This window comes from Talpa occidentalis, unplaced genomic scaffold (assembly GCF_014898055.3).
Source record: "Talpa occidentalis isolate TD23 unplaced genomic scaffold, MPIMG_talOcc4v2.1 talOcc4.2, whole genome shotgun sequence".
NCBI lineage: Eukaryota > Metazoa > Chordata > Mammalia > Eulipotyphla > Talpidae > Talpa > Talpa occidentalis.
The window spans coordinates 9889082-9904631 of NW_023602073.1; the positions used below are offsets into that span (position 1 = coordinate 9889082).

A 15550-nucleotide genomic window follows, 5' to 3' on the forward strand; every position below is an offset into this window, starting at 1 on the left:
AATTTATTGGCCAAAATAAGTGTCATGGCCATGTTAACTCCAAAGCAGGCACCCTAACCTAACCCCAGAAAAATGAGAATATTTGTGAGTGGTAAGTGGCAATAATGACATTTTGTTTGAGTTTATAAACAACTTAGAAGTAGAAGTTGGTTGGAATGGAGAATAAGACCTTTGCAAATCCCTTAAGAGGATCAAATGATTTAACCATATTAGTCAGAGTTTGCATCACAAACCATTTCCATTTCTATCCCAAACTATATTTTGTCCTTTCGCCTAATCCTCTGCTTATATAATATCAAATAAACCACAAAGTAAGGACACAGGCAGCTGGTGCTGGTAACTTGCACAGAGAATAATTTTGTGACATTCTAGGTGATTTAAAATAAAAATACAAGTATTTTCAATAACTTAAATTGTTTTTATGCTCATGAAATTGTGCCCTTTGGGAGAAAATGGATGTAGCTTGAGTGATGATGATAACTGAAATAAGTCAGAAAAGAAAGACAGTTACTGTTGATTTCATGCATTTGTGGAACTTAAATACCCAAGCAAACACACTGGAAAAAGACAAAGCTAATATTACTTATGCTCTAGGGAAAATATAATGGTTACTAGAGGCGTAGGGAAGGAAGAAATGGAGGATAGAGAAGGGCAGGTGAGTGGGTATCGATGATGGGGTTTTGGTGGAGGGTGGGGAAAAAATGGGCATGTATGAAGGTGTGAAGTTGTACCCCAATTATATAGTTGTATAAATGATTGGAAAGTAAATTGGAAAAAATACACACATGTACACATACACTATTGTTGTGCTGACAACACCGCACTGATAAAGAAACAGAAGGGCCTCCCTGGTGGCACAAGGGGTTAAGACGCAACCTATGAAGCTATCCGCAGCCTCTGCAGCAAGAGTTCGATCCCCGGCTAGGGAGCTACCCACATGGCGCAGCAGACCTCTCCTGTCTCCCCGCTGCTCCCTTCAGCAGTGTATTTCAGTCAGTCTGCCTGTTCTGCTCCCCACCCTGTCTCTGGTGAATCCTCTCACCCCCCCGCACTTCTGGCCTGTACCCCAGCTCTTGTATGATAAATAAATAAATCTTAAAAAAAAGAAAAGAAAAGAAACAGGAGTTGTGGAGCAGGCTGTAGGATGCAGGACGCAGGATGCTAGATGCTGCTCAGGAGAAAGATCCTGGCCTTTTTATTGACAGGGAAAAGTGTGGGTCAAACTGAACACTGGACTTGGGCTTTAGGGAGGGTGAGTCTAATGATATACTCCGAACCCCCACCCACGGCTCCAGTCTTATTAACAAGGCGCAAAGCACCTTGTTCCACGGGCTTTCCCGCTCATACTACGTGATGTATACTTATTGCTCCAGGGCGATCAGTGTCCTGCTCTTTTCTAACTTGAAAGGAGCCTTGAACACTACACCCACACACTATATAGGCATTCATATATAAGTGTATGCACAATTCATATATAAGTGTATGTTTTGAAATTCAAAACAATCTTTTTTATCTTGTATACGAAAAGAAAAAATAGTGATAAAGAGTGAAAATGCAGGGGCCTCCCCGGTGGCGCAGCGGTTGAGCGCTGGGTTGCGAAGCTGCGCGCGGCCTCTGCGGCGCCGGTTCGATCCCCGGCTGCTCCCCGGCCACCAGAGGAGGGTCCCACATGGCGCGCAGACCTCTCCTGCCGCCCGCTGCTCCCCTCAGCAGTGTACTTCGGTCCTTCTGCCTGCTCTGCTCCCCGCTCTGGCTCTGGTGAATTCTCTCGCCCTCCCGCACTTCTGACTGTACCCAGTGCATGTATAAACAAAACAAACAAACAAACCAGCAAACAAATAAATAAAGCATGCCTCTATAAAAAAAAAAAAAAGAGTGAAAATGCAGTAATAAAGAGAATACTAAAGAGGGAGAAAATCTATTAGGACAAAATATAATAAACTGCTTTTAAAATCATCCTGAGGGATTGAATATTAATATATTAATATTAATCACCATCATCAATAATTCAGACCAGGAAATTATTTTTTGGTTGTTTAAATATTACTGGGCCTCCCTGGTGGCACAAGAGGGTAAGTCTCAGCACTACGAAGCTATTGGCAGCCAATGCAGTGTGAGTTCAATCCCTGGCCAGGGAGCTACCCACATGGTGCAGCAGACCTCTCCTGTCTCTCCCACTGCTCTCCTATTTCAGTCAATCCGCCTGTTCTGCTCCCCACTCTGTCTCTGGTGAATCCTCTCACCTCCAGCACCTCTGGCCTGTGTCCCAGTTCTTGTATGCATAAATAAATAAATTTTTTTTTTAATAAAATCATTTGTTATTACCCATCTTTTTTAGAAAGGCCACCCCTGCACCTCTGGCCTACACCCCAGCTCCTATATGCATAAATAAATAAATCTTTAAAATGAAAAAAAAGAAAGAAAAGGACTTTTGCAGGTGGGGTAGCAGGGCAGAATCTTTCCCAGAAAAGTCACAACAACTTACTGAAGAAGGAAAGTTCTTTGCAGAGGAAAACTCCAAGATGGGACTTGGAGGCTGGGGTCTAACTCCCTGGACCTTCACTGAACAGAGAAGGGTGAAACTGGACTGTGTCAAACACACATTCTTGCATGGGGTGACTACTCTGAGCAGAGACAAAATGGAGGGGACAGACTGAAGGAAGGGGTATACAAGGTACAAAACTGGATCCAGAAAACCTCTGCCAATCCTGCAACTGACCAGTTAATCAACCCCATCTGGAGTCTAGAGGGTGTATGTTGGGTGATATAAATGCAAGTTTTAATGACATCAAAATATTTTCTCAGTTTGATATAACAAACAGAATGGCTAAGAGTCATTTTTGTAAATTCATCAAATATATTGGAACTAAATTTTTTCTGATTATAAAAGTAATACCTGCAAATTGTAGACATTTTTGGAAAAAAGAGAAAACTGTACGGAAAAAATTTAGACTGTCCATAATCTCACTGCCTGGAGAAAGCTACTGATATTATTTAATGTATTTCCTTCTTATGTTTGTCGATATAATTATTAATAATACAGACATTTTAAACATTTAGGATTATATGTTACATAGGCACTATGAATCCTACATTTATTACTTTAAATTAAAATATGAATATTTTCCTATGTATGAAAAAGAACACAAGCACTATTTTGTTGGCTTTGTACCAACTTAGTGGCTTGCCAACATTTATTTATTCATTTTTTCTTGTTAGTCATTACATTTATATCTAACATTTCATTGTTATAAATTATACAGAAATGTGTATTTTACATATAGTTTATGCAATTAATGTAATAGTATCTATATTTGAACATAAAACTTTGTCCACATTTTGAATTATTTCATTAAGATAAATTTCTAGAAGTGAAATTCCTGGGTCAAAAGACATAAACACAGGGGGCTCCCTGGTGGCACAAGGGGTTAAGTCTCAGACTATGAAGCAGTCCGCAGCTACTGCAGAACAAGTTCAATCCCCAGCCAGGGAGGTGACCCACATGGTACAGCAGACCTCTCCTGTCGCGTCCACTGCTCCCCTCAGCTGTGTATTTCACTCATTCTGCCTGTCCTGCTCCCCACTCTGTCTCTGATGATCCTCTCACCACCACCCCCAATCCCCACAACCCTGGTCTACACCCCAGCTCTTGTATGCATAAAAATTCTTTAAAGAAAAAAGACAAAAACATGGAGGTTGTTTTTGAATCATGGCCTCAGAACTCATTGACAGGCCTTCCCTGGAGAGATAAGGTCTATTTCCCCTCTTTTTATATCCAGGTAGGCTTTAGACAACATCAACCAAGAGAGAAGGCAGACCTGATGCTCTGTCATCTCTGCACTTTGAAGGCTAGAGCACCCACACTTGGAGCTCTGAACTGCCATTTTAACAACCTGACAACCCCAAAGCCAACCCTCAGGGAGGCAAAGTAAACTGCTCCAGGACTCAGGCCTGGTCTTGGCACCACACCAGCGCAACGAATGAAGAAGCCCTTCAGAAGATTCCAGGACCCAGCCGCGAGTCACCCCAGCCTGCAAATCTTACCAGTTGAGACCCCACAAGTTGTTAACTAGATAAGCCATCCCCACAATCCAGTTCCTGAATTGCAGAATCTGTGAACTTCCTAAAATAGTGTTTTAAGTCAAGTTTCTGGGTAATTTTTCATGCAGCAATAATAACTAGAATGAGCATTTTAGAGCTCTTAATATATCCTGTCAAACTGTTTTCCAGGCAGTTTGGAGTGGTTTGGCCTCCCATCCAGAGTAGAAAGAGCTCCCATTCACTGTACTTTATCCACACTGACACACTTCAGAGTTAACCTCTTGTTTTATTTTTAATTTTTTAACTCTGGGAAATAAATCTTCATAAAAATGAGAAAACAGTATAATGAATGCCACGTACCCATCACCCCCAGCTTCAAAATTCCTTATTTAATCTCTTCCCCTCTCTACCTGCTATCTGTTCTATCAGCAGAGCTGTTACATTTTTTTCTATATCACTCTTCTTAAATGAAAGAATATTTGATCCTCTTAGCTAATGAAGAGCAGGTCTTGCCAGAAACAGCTAGATTAAACAATAAATAACAACCGAATAAGAAAAGAGGATAATAACTACTACATACTGAATAGTTACAACAAGTTAGGCACTGTTTTAAAACACACATGATAGTTCATTAAACTTCATAGGACTGCTAAGAGGTAGGTAAAATTAATTATCATCCCATTTTACGGATGAGGAAATAGAGGTATAGAAAACCAAGTAACTTGTTCACGCTTGCACAGCAAGCTAGTAAATTGTACAGACAGAAATTGAATCCAAGTAGTCTGGCTCCAAAGCCCATACTAATAATCACTGTATCACATCACTGTTCTCGCAATTCTGTGGCTGAGTTATGGTAAATTCTTTTGAATAGCAAGCGAAACTGATTTTTTGATCCGCCATCACCCTGCTTATTGGGGAGATATTTAAAGGTCGGAGCTAATACATGGTGTCATTTGCTCAGATGCCTCAAATTGAAGTATTGTTGGTATACTCGCAGAGCCTTGTAAAGAAAATGCTAGGCCGCACATCAAAAAGATTGGAAAGAACATGTGCTGGCAAGGATGTGGAGAAAAAGGAACTCTTATTCACTGTTGGTGGGAATTTAATTGGTGCCATCATGGGAAATGACAGCAACTCCTTAAAATACTAAAAGTGGAAATACCATATGATCCAGCAATATCACGCCTAGGTATTTATCCAAAGAATGTAAAAACACTGATTCAAAATGATATATGCATCCTTGTTTGTAGCAACATTATTCACAACAGCCCAGGCATGAAATCAACCAAAATGCCCATCGACAGATGACAGGATAAAGAAGTTGTGGTATATCACACTCAATGGAATATTGCAGCTCATAAAAAAGATGGACTCTTGCCTTTTGTGACAGCATAAATAGAATTTGAGGTTATTATACTTAGTGAAATGTCAGAAAGTAAAAGACAGTTACTGGATGATTTCATTCATTTGTGGAATATAAATAACCAAAGCACACACTGGCAAAACACAACCAAAGTGTCTCTGGTTGTCTGGTTTTTCCCAGAGTTGAAAGGGATGCCAGGTACAGGGGGGTCAATTTGATAGTGTGATGGTGTAGGGTAGGTGAAAGGTATCCGGCTTTTCTACCCTCCCGCCATCAGGATAGATGACGGAATCCTGCGGCCCGGAATGCATGCCTGATGGCATGCATCCCACTCCACATCCCTGGAGTGGGATGTGGGCATGCGTAGGTGGGTACACCTGGGCTAAGAGACTGGTTTATAAGGGGGGCGCAGCAGAGTGCGGTGTGGTGGTGCAGTGTCGAGGGTGGAGGAATGCAGTGATCACAAACAACAGCGAAGAGCATGTGGCTGCTAGAACCATGAATAAACCTACCCGGAATGGGTTGGTTGCGTTACAGATGTCAACAGGACTTCAGGGGTGGGTGAGTAAAGCAGATATACACACCAAGGTGTCAAGCTGAACTCTCCAAATTATACAGTTTTGTAAATGAATAGTAAATCAGTAAAATTTGCAGAAGGGCAGGACCAGACCAGAGGCAACTATGATATAGCACAAAAAGTTCAGGGTTACTATTACCTAGTGAGTAGGTATAATTATTATTAAAAGAAAAAAATACCATTTCTGGATTAAAATGGGAGAATAAAGCTGCCTTCTAGCTAATTCCTTAGGAAATAATGGGGAAAAGTAAAAGCAAGTCATATAAATATATACCAACAGCAATCAAAGAAGAAAAGGAGCACTTTCAAATACCCAAACCTCAGGGGCCTCCCAGGTGGCGCAGCGGTTGAGCGCTGGGTTGCGAAGCTGCCCGCGGCCTCTGCGGCGCCGGTTCGATCCCCGGCTGCTCCCTGGCCACCGAAGGAGGGTCCCACATGGCGCGCAGACCTCTCCTGCCGCCCGCTGCTCCCCTCAGCAGTGTACTTTGGTCCTTCTGCCTGCTCTGCTCCCTGCTCTGGCTCTGGTGAATTCTCTCACCCTCCCGGCTTCTGACTGTACCCAGTGCATGTATAAACCAAACAAACAAACAAACAAACAAATAGATAAATAAGACATGCCTCTAGAAAAAATTAAAAAAAAAAAAAAAATACCCAAACCTCAGGGTTAAGATGCAACCCACGAAGCTGTCCACAACCATTGCAGCACGAGTTCGATCCCCAGCCAGGGAGCTACCCACATGGCGCATCAGACCTCTCCCGACTCGCCCACTGTTCCCCTCAGCAGTGCATTCCCAGTCGATTTGATTGTTTTGTTCCCAGCTCTGTCTCTGGTGAATCCTCTCTCTCTCTCTCTCTCACACACACACACACACACAAACACACACACCCCCCACACCTCTGGCCTGTACCCCAGTTCTTGTATGCATAAATGTATAAATCAAAAACAAATTTTAAAAACCAAACTTCTAGTACAAAGGCCAGGAAAGACACAAGATTTGGAAGGTACCAAGCAGGGCTGGGTCTTGCGAAGGTGGCCAACCCAACCCTTTCTTTCATGAGTCATAAAATCCAAAACATTCTCAACAACTAAAATCTGCAAAGAGCCAGCCAGTCCTTATCTCTTCAAAGTTTTCTGATTGCAACCAATGAAAATGGCTTCTGGGGCATAATTGGGTGCAAGAGTCGACTCATCTAACAGGGATGGGGCTGCAGGACTATGTTGTTAATTAGAGAAGGGCTCCAAAGCCCCTGGACTGGACTGCGCCAGGTGGCAAGAATTTGGAGATTGCTGCATAGAGCTAGCCTTTCTAATGAAGGTCTCAGCCGACTCAACTGAGGCCTGGACCATGCCCAAGGGCACAGAAAAACAGGAAATGCAGAGCCCACCAACTATAGCACTTTGGGGAAAACAAAATGGTCTCAGATAAGGTGGGAAGGCAGTCACGAAGTCACCCACACTCCATCAGAGCAAAAGGGGGTTTGACAGAGCTGCCCGAACTTGAGCGGGATGGAAAGAATCAGCCCTGGCAAGGAGGCCTGGTGCCTGCAGGGCCGGGGGCGGAGTGGGGGCAGGAGGAAAGGAGTCTAACAAAACACACACCACACACACACACACACCACAGCCTGCGTAATAATGTGACTCCAGGAAAGTAATGTCCTTACCAGAGTGTCGAGGACCAGGCAGAGCCACCCAGGGATCAGCGCCTCCGGGAGCAGACTGTCCTAGAGAGGGCCATGGAGGCCACCAGGAACGTAGGAGAAAAGGTCCACGGGAGCCGAGGCGAGAAGGTCAATCCCTCTTAAAGGAATAAGGTTTGAGGCCCAAGGGCCTTGGGTAATTGAGGGAAGGGAGGCTGCTCTGGCCTAGGATCTCTGCTCGACCCTTCACAAGACAGCTCTTGGAGTCCCATGGTGTTCAGCACACACTCCTTTCAAATATTACCTCGTTTAATCCTTACAGCAACCCCAAGAGGTAGATACTGTACAGTTATGCTCCCACTTCCTAAAGAAACTCTGCCCTGCGGGCACACAGCTCTTTAAGATGGTGCGGATCCAGAGGCGCTCTGTTATCTATTACTTAAAAAAAAAAAAAAAAGTAATTTTCTCTAGAGCAGGTGGACCTCATTTGGCATTTGGTTGATAGGTAAACAGAAGGAACCACGGACTGTCCGGGAGAAGCTAAGTGTTCTTTGATGCTCTACCTAGCTCATTCCTCTCCCCAGAGATTAGCTGGGAAGGAAGAAGGTGGTCTGCCATTCAGTTACCCTTTCCTCAGCTAATTTTATTTTATATGTAAATAACCAGTTGAAATTAACCTGATCTCCATTAAGTGTTAAGATCTTTCTCTTAGGTAAATGAAAATCCCTTCACCAACAGGTTTTGCCTCCCAGACTGTAGACTACACCCATACATAAAACACCCACACAGGCACACACAGCTTGCAGCAGTGTTTTAACACAGACATAATTATGACTCACAAATAAGCATGGCTGGAGCAGAAAGCACTCAACCAGAAGTTACATAAGCGAAGATGACATCCATTTTCTACTAGGGCAGTACTAGCACGAAGTAGAATAGATTGGAGATTACATTAATAGAAGGCAGAGCAGCCCATTTATTATAATGAATTCCTGAAGAAGGTGGAGAAAGGGAATTTGTTTGGAATCACTACTCCACCATGGGGAGTGTAATATTCCACCAACCAAGCATAAGTTCAATGGTAAGCCCAAATGTTGCTACTGGAGAGACCATTTGTCCTGCAAATCGGTGACAACAGCAGTTCTCGCTGAAGACTCAATATCTTGTGTTCTAGAATGGATTACCTTCCTACAATTCCCTCATGTGAATGATGAGGGAAAGTACTCAAAAGTACTCAAATTATGTCAGATTCCTCAAATCAAAACAAGAAACAGTCAAAACCATGATCCTTGGCTCAGGGAAATATTCAAAGCCTGCAAAACGCAGGGCGGCAAAACATTTGGCATAATTGTCCTTCCTTTCTGTTATTTGCTCCTTTATCCTTCTTTAAATTTTGTTTAATTTTATATATTTTTTACACTATTTTTCATTTTTGTACAATGTATGCATTTTCACTTCAGTTACAGTCCCCGTGAAATTTCCTCTTCTTTAAAATTTTTGATGTAGGGCCTCCCTGGTGGCACAAGGGATATGGTGCAGCAGACCTCTCCTGTCTCACCTTCTGCTCCCCTGAGCAGTGTATTTCAGTCAGTCTGCCTGTTCTGTTCCCCACTCTGTCTCTGGTGAATACTTGCACCCTTCCTCCCCCCGCACGTCTGGACTGTACCCCAGTTCTTGTATACATAAATAAATAAATCTTTAAAAAAAAAAGAAAATGGTCTCAGATCTTGGGGGACTCTGGATCACCCCTGAGGCAATCTTGGGTGTGTAGAGTTGGTTTAGAACTAGTCAGTAAGAAAGGCCACTGTTTTTTTTTTTAAGATTTATTTTTATACAAGAGCTGGGGTACAGACCAGAGGTGCGGGAAGGTGAGAGGATTCACCAGAGACAGAGTGGGGAGCAGAACAGGCAGATGACAGAAGAACACTGCTGAGGGGAGCAGCAGGCACGACAGGAGGGGTCTGTGGCACCATGTGAGATTGTCGCCAGCCAGCCAGTATCGAACCCGCACTGTTGAGGCTGCAGACAGCTTCACAGCGCTGAGCTCAACCCGCTGCGCCACCGGGGAGGCCCAAGAATGGCCACTATTTAAATCTCATAGGTTTTTTATATTTGGGGGAGTTAATATTTAATGTCACGGGTGCTTGGGTATGCACGTGTCAAGGGACAGAAGAAAGAAGTCCACCAGTGGAAGAATTAGGAAGAGTGACAAGAGACGGACCAGGGGTAAACAACTCACAGAAGCCGAGAAAGTAGAGTTACAAGAAGGAAGGGGAAAGTTAAAAGTGTCAAATATTAGGTTTCTTGGATTTTTTTTGACTCCTAAATACCCCCTAATCTTCCCCAATTACTGCCCAACCACGCTCTTCATCAAGGTGTCCTCAGTCCTTTCCTTACTCTCAGCCACCACCAAGTGACTCAATTTACTGTCATGGTTTCAACCACCTCCTACCTACACACTGAAATCTCCCAAATCTATTAGGTGGGGGCTTTTCAACTACTTGGGTGTCCCACAAACCCAACTGAAGTCTTCATTCTTCTCTTTACTTTGCAATGCTCAGCTGGAATCGCCCCATCTGACCATTACCTGAGTTGGAAGCTTGTGAGTTATCCTTGATAGTCCCTTTGTTAGGGGGAAAAGGATGTCCCAAAGCAAATTCCATACAGGCTTTGTGGACTCCACCCCCACCCCAGGTCAAAGCCAAAGACACTGGGAACTCCAAATCCCATCACCACCAAAGGGAAGGTGGCTGGGACCTGAGGGTGGGGTTAAGCAGCCAGGTGGATACAAAAGGCAGACACGTGGGCTTTGGGGGGCTCCCCCATTTTGGCTCTCCACCAGCTAGCAGGGTCCGGCCAGCTCTGAGAGTGACTTTGGGTTTCCAGGTCGTCGGATCGGGTAGGACGCATTAAAGACTTTATTTCCCTATTTTCTCCCTGAGTTGTACATTTTCCTTATTTCCATTTCTCTTGTAAATAAACCTTTTATTAACCCTTTTGCGTGTGTCTGTAGTAGAGTATTCATAAGTCCCTTTTAAGCGAGTGGGTGAGGACCCACAGCCAGGAACCCGTTCCATATCGGGGTTGCTCTATAACACCTTCTCCTTCTGTTCTCAATTTCAGTCTCTGAGACTTGTCTCTTTTGTACCCTAAACATTTCTCAAGTTATCACCCTTTTCCAGTATCAGTTCCACAGTCACATCTTCTGTCCTCTGCCACCGCTATGTTCTGCTTTCCCCAAACTGAAAAAGTAGGGTTGCCTATTCCGAGATACTATTTTGCTATTTTGTGTGTTTCTGTTAATGGCCCCTCCCTAAGGCCGCTAGCTTTACCATCTCATGCTCATACTGCAAGAGTCATCTCCACTATGCTTTCCCAAAAAGCTTACCTGGGGTCTTCCTGGTGGCACAAGGGGTTTAGATGCAACCTATGCAGCTTGCCGCAACCGCTGCAGCATGAGTTCGATCCCCGGCCGACCAGGGAGCAGCCCACATGATGCAGCTGACTTCTTCTGTCTTGCCCACTGCTCCCCTCAGCAGTGTATTTCAGCCAATCTGCCTGTTCTGTTCCCCACTCTGTCTCTGGTGAATCCTCTCACCCCCCACATCTCTGGCCTGTACCCCAGTTCTTGTATGCATAAATATATAAATTAAAAAAAAAAGCTTATCTGATCCTCCCCTTCACCCTCCCCAAAAAAAACCTTGTACACTCTAGAATATTTTAGTCCATGCAGATAAAGCATACAGAATAATGCTTGTCATACGGTAATCCCTACTGTGTTAGTTATAAAGCTACTCCATCATCTACCCCATTGCATTATAAATAACTTGTTATTTTTGTTACATACCAATTTCCTTAAGGGTTTGCTGGATACTTTTCATGTGCTCATCCAGACCCCATCCGCTCTACTCTTCCCCTTCCCCCAGCTCTGCTCCAGGAAACTGGTGCATAGATGCATCAACTGATATCCTCCCTACTGGCTACCCATTGGCTTGGAAGTGGCACCACAGGGTAAGGAGAATTTAGTCCCTCCTTTCTAGTTTGCCTTTGGCTAAATGCGCTCTTGGCTGAAAGCCACGCCCTATCAGGAAGCTTCTCTGCATAGCTCCTTTCCCTACATAGCACTTTTCGCCTCCCATGTTACAGTAGTCATGTCTCCCTCCATTTCAAGCCTAAGGAAAGGAATGGATTCACACCAGACTATACCGTTCCACATGTCTCTAAAATGCTGTCAACAGTCTCCTCAGGTTACCCAACTTGAAGTGCCACCTGTTTTCCACTGGGATCCTCACTGATGTCAGTACGGGTTTGCTCTTATTTATCACAGTGGCCTCAAATGCAACCAGCACCTGGTAGAGTGCTAGTGCTCAACAATGGTAGAAAGACAAGAGCGTCATCCTGAGGCAGGTGTCATACACAACAGTTGGAGATCATTAAAGTGGTGGTAATTAATGAACTAATTGAACTTTTGGTTCAAAAGGAGATAGGAGTTCCTTCCAAAAGCAGTAGTGAGGGGTCTTCCTCATGGCGTAGGGGTAAGTCTCAGCACTATCACCGCTATGGCCTGAGTTCAATGCCCAGCCAGGAAGCTAACCCGCATATGGCTCAGCAGAACTCTCCTGTCTTGCCTGCTGCTCCCCTCAGCAGTGTATTTCAGTAGATCTGTCAGTTCTTTTTTTTTTTTTTTTTTTAATGGAGGCATGCTTTATTTATTTGTTTGCTGGTTTCTTTGTTTGTTTTGTTTATACATGCACTGGGTACAGTCAGAAGCGCGGGAGGGTGAGAGAATTCACCAGAGCCAGAGCGGGGAGCAGAGCAGGCAGAAGGACCGAAGTACACTGCTGAGGGGAGCAGCGGGCGGCAGGAGAGGTCTGCGCGCCATGTGGGACCCTCCTCCGGTGGCCGGGGAGCAGCCGGGGATCGAACCGGCGCCGCAGAGGCCGCGCGCAGCTTCGCAACCCAGCGCTCAACCGCTGCGCCACCGGGGAGGCCCAGATCTGTCAGTTCTGCTCCCCACTCTGTCTCTGGTGAATGCTCTCACCCCTTGCACCTCTGGCCTACATCCCAGTTCTTCTGTGCAAAAATAAATAAAATCTTTAAAAAACCAAAAAAACAAAGCAGAAGTAGGGGATTAACCCCAACAGGGGTACTCCTATTAGTACAGGATTAGAGGAAAAGGGGGTGGTCTGAATCTTCCTGGCAAAGTCAAGAGCAAAGACGTTTACCTTTGGAATGTGAAGAACATTCTAGGGCTGGGACAAATGAGGTGAAAACATGAGATGTGGAAGATGTAGAAAAAGGAACTGGGCCTCCCTGGTGGCACAAGGGGTTAAGACGCAACCTATGAAGCTATCCACAGCCACTGCAGCACGAGTTAGATCCCTAGCTGGCCAGGGAGCAGCCCACATGGCAGAGCAGACCTCTCCTGACTTGCCCGCTGCTCCCCTCAGCAGTGTATTTCAGTCAGTCTGCCTGTTCTGCTCCCCACTCTGTCTCTGGTGAATCCTCTCACCCTCCACACCTCTGGCCTATACCCCAGCTTTTGTATGCATAAATAAATTAATCTTTAAAAAAAAAGAACTGTCAATTAGCAGAGAAAGTTGAGTTGATCTGAACGCTTTTGCACATATGTCTAGTATGTCAAAGAGGCAATTGCCTGAAGTAAACATTTTATCGCACGCTCCTGTGTGTGGGCATTGTAGGAGAACCTGCAGGCATAGGAATGAACGAGCCAAAATTTCTACCTTGAAAAAGTTTACAGTCGAGATGAAGAAAAAGACATAAAAAGATCATCTCAAGGCCACATGGTGAGTACGTATATGGCAGCAGCCAACAGACTCAGAAAAAGTATCCAACCATCTTGGAAGAGAAAATGAGAGAGAAGTCCAGAAAGATTTCTCAAGGAGGTGAACTCTGAGTAGTGTCCTAAGAGAGTCAGAGAGACAAAGAAGGGGAGATTAGAATGGGGTGGGGCGTGGAGGGTCAGTGCAATAAGCAGAGGAGAAGGTAAAAAAAAAGCTCAGGACCCATACATAACCAATTCCAGGTCCGAGATCCACACACTAAGACCTGCTTGGAAAACTCTTGGTTTTTAATCACTAGTTTTAATTATCAAAGACATCATTAAAACATGTTTATAAATAATTCAAAGAAACCAAAAGAGGTTTTCAGAGTCAAAATAGAAAGTCTGTTTTCACTTCGTTTTCCATCTCCCTCCATTCCACAGATGCAAACCCTGCTAATAGTTAGGCAGGTTTCCCAGATTTTCTTCTATGTGTAGTGAGATAATATTTTGATGTATAATCAATGTGGGTTTGTTGTCAATATTTGTTAGTTTAGCTTCTGATTTTTTTTCCTGGTAATTCTTGTTTATTTTTTATTCTTTTAATCATACTCCCTGCCCCATCCCTACACACACACACACACACACACACACACACACACACACACACACCAGTAAAGCAGGGCCACAAGCAAGGCAGGAATCAAAACCTCTCGTTGCCAAAGCTTTAAATTCCAAAGACTTGAAATAAAAATATTTTCAGCTCCCAGATCTTGATATTATGTAACAAAATCAAAGCCCTAAAATATTTGGGGCTAAAAGCTCATGGCATGAACAATCAAGTATGTGGAATTTTGATAGATAATTGCCAAAGTCTTCTCCAAAAAAAATGACACGCCAATTCATACTCTCTTTTATTTAAATTTCTTTATTTATGCATACAAGAATTAGGGTACAGGCCAGAGGTGTGGGGGATGAGAGGATTCGCCAGAGACAGAGTGGGGAACAGAACAGGCAGACTGACTGAAATACACTGCTGAGGGGAGCAGCGGGCGAGACAGGAGAGGTCTGCTGCGCCATGTGAGTCAGCTCCCTGGCTGGGATCGAACTCATGCTGCAGTGGCTGTGGACAGCTTCATAGGTTGCGTCTTAACCCCTTGTGCCACCGTGGAGGCCCCCAATTTATAGTCTTAACAGAGGCAAAGGATACAATAGCCAATGTTGACTGAAAGTTTATTGTACCCAAGGCAGCTTCCCAAAAGTTTAGAAACTGAGTGGGTGAAAAGACCAACATTCTTGGGGGCAGGGACTGGAGAGCGGTGGAGCAATGGAAGAAGCAGGACTTGGGAGAGGGTTCTGTGTGCCGACCAGGGAGCCAAGGCAGCATCCACAGGGGTGCCACGGCCTTTTGGATGAGCAGAGAAGACAAGGAACACTTTAGCTGTCTCCTGGTTGCCTCCTGGTGAGGGCTTCCTATGAACAGTAGCTAGCAGGACAGTCATCTTTGTCAAGCAGATATGATTCCTGCTTATTTCAGAATTTTCAAAGGCTTTTTCAAAGTTCCAGTCATTTGCATGTCTGAAGATGGCAAGCAGAGGCAGGATATAAAAAAATAAGAGAGGAAAGCCAATTTGCAACCTCTTTACTGACTGGACAGACAGAGGGAACCACAACCCAGTACACAGGGGCAGATTACTTAACACTTGTTGATGTAACTGCATATATTATTCTATAAATTAATATTTTTAATTTTTAATATGTGCAACTTTTTTCAAGATGTATTTTATTTATTTATGCATACAAGAACTGGGGTGTAGGCCAGAGGTGCGGGGGGTGAGAGGATTCATCAGAGACAGAATAAGAAGTAGAGCAGGTGGATCTGCTGAAATACACTGCTGAGGGAGCAGCAGATGAGACAGGAGAGGTCTGCTATGCCATGCGGGTTAGCATCCTGGCCAGGGATCGAACTCATGCCACAGTGGCTGGTAATAGCTTGATAGAGCTGAGACTTAACCCCTGCGCCACCAGAAAAGTTCCAGTATCTGCAACTTTAAATACAAACAAGTCCTCAGTAAATGTTTGTTGAATAAATATATCTTTCCATGCAAAACACATAGACTAATTATCCTTGAATTGGCTGTATAGTACG

General features: G+C 44.2%; 1 protein-coding gene across 2 annotated transcripts in view; it reads right to left on the minus strand.

Annotated features, from left to right (window-relative positions):
* Positions 1–11492, minus strand: part of MBOAT1 (membrane bound O-acyltransferase domain containing 1) — a 257849-nt gene extending 246357 nt beyond the window's left edge. The window contains exon 1 of one of the 2 annotated variants that reach the window (XM_054698341.1): positions 11467–11492. The gene's annotated coding sequence lies outside the window, so the exon portion shown is untranslated. Of the gene's footprint in view, positions 1–7643; positions 7670–11466 lie in introns of those variants that run through there. The other variant, XM_054698340.1, reaches the window with a different exon arrangement.
* Between the last annotated feature and the right edge of the window lie 4058 nt (positions 11493–15550).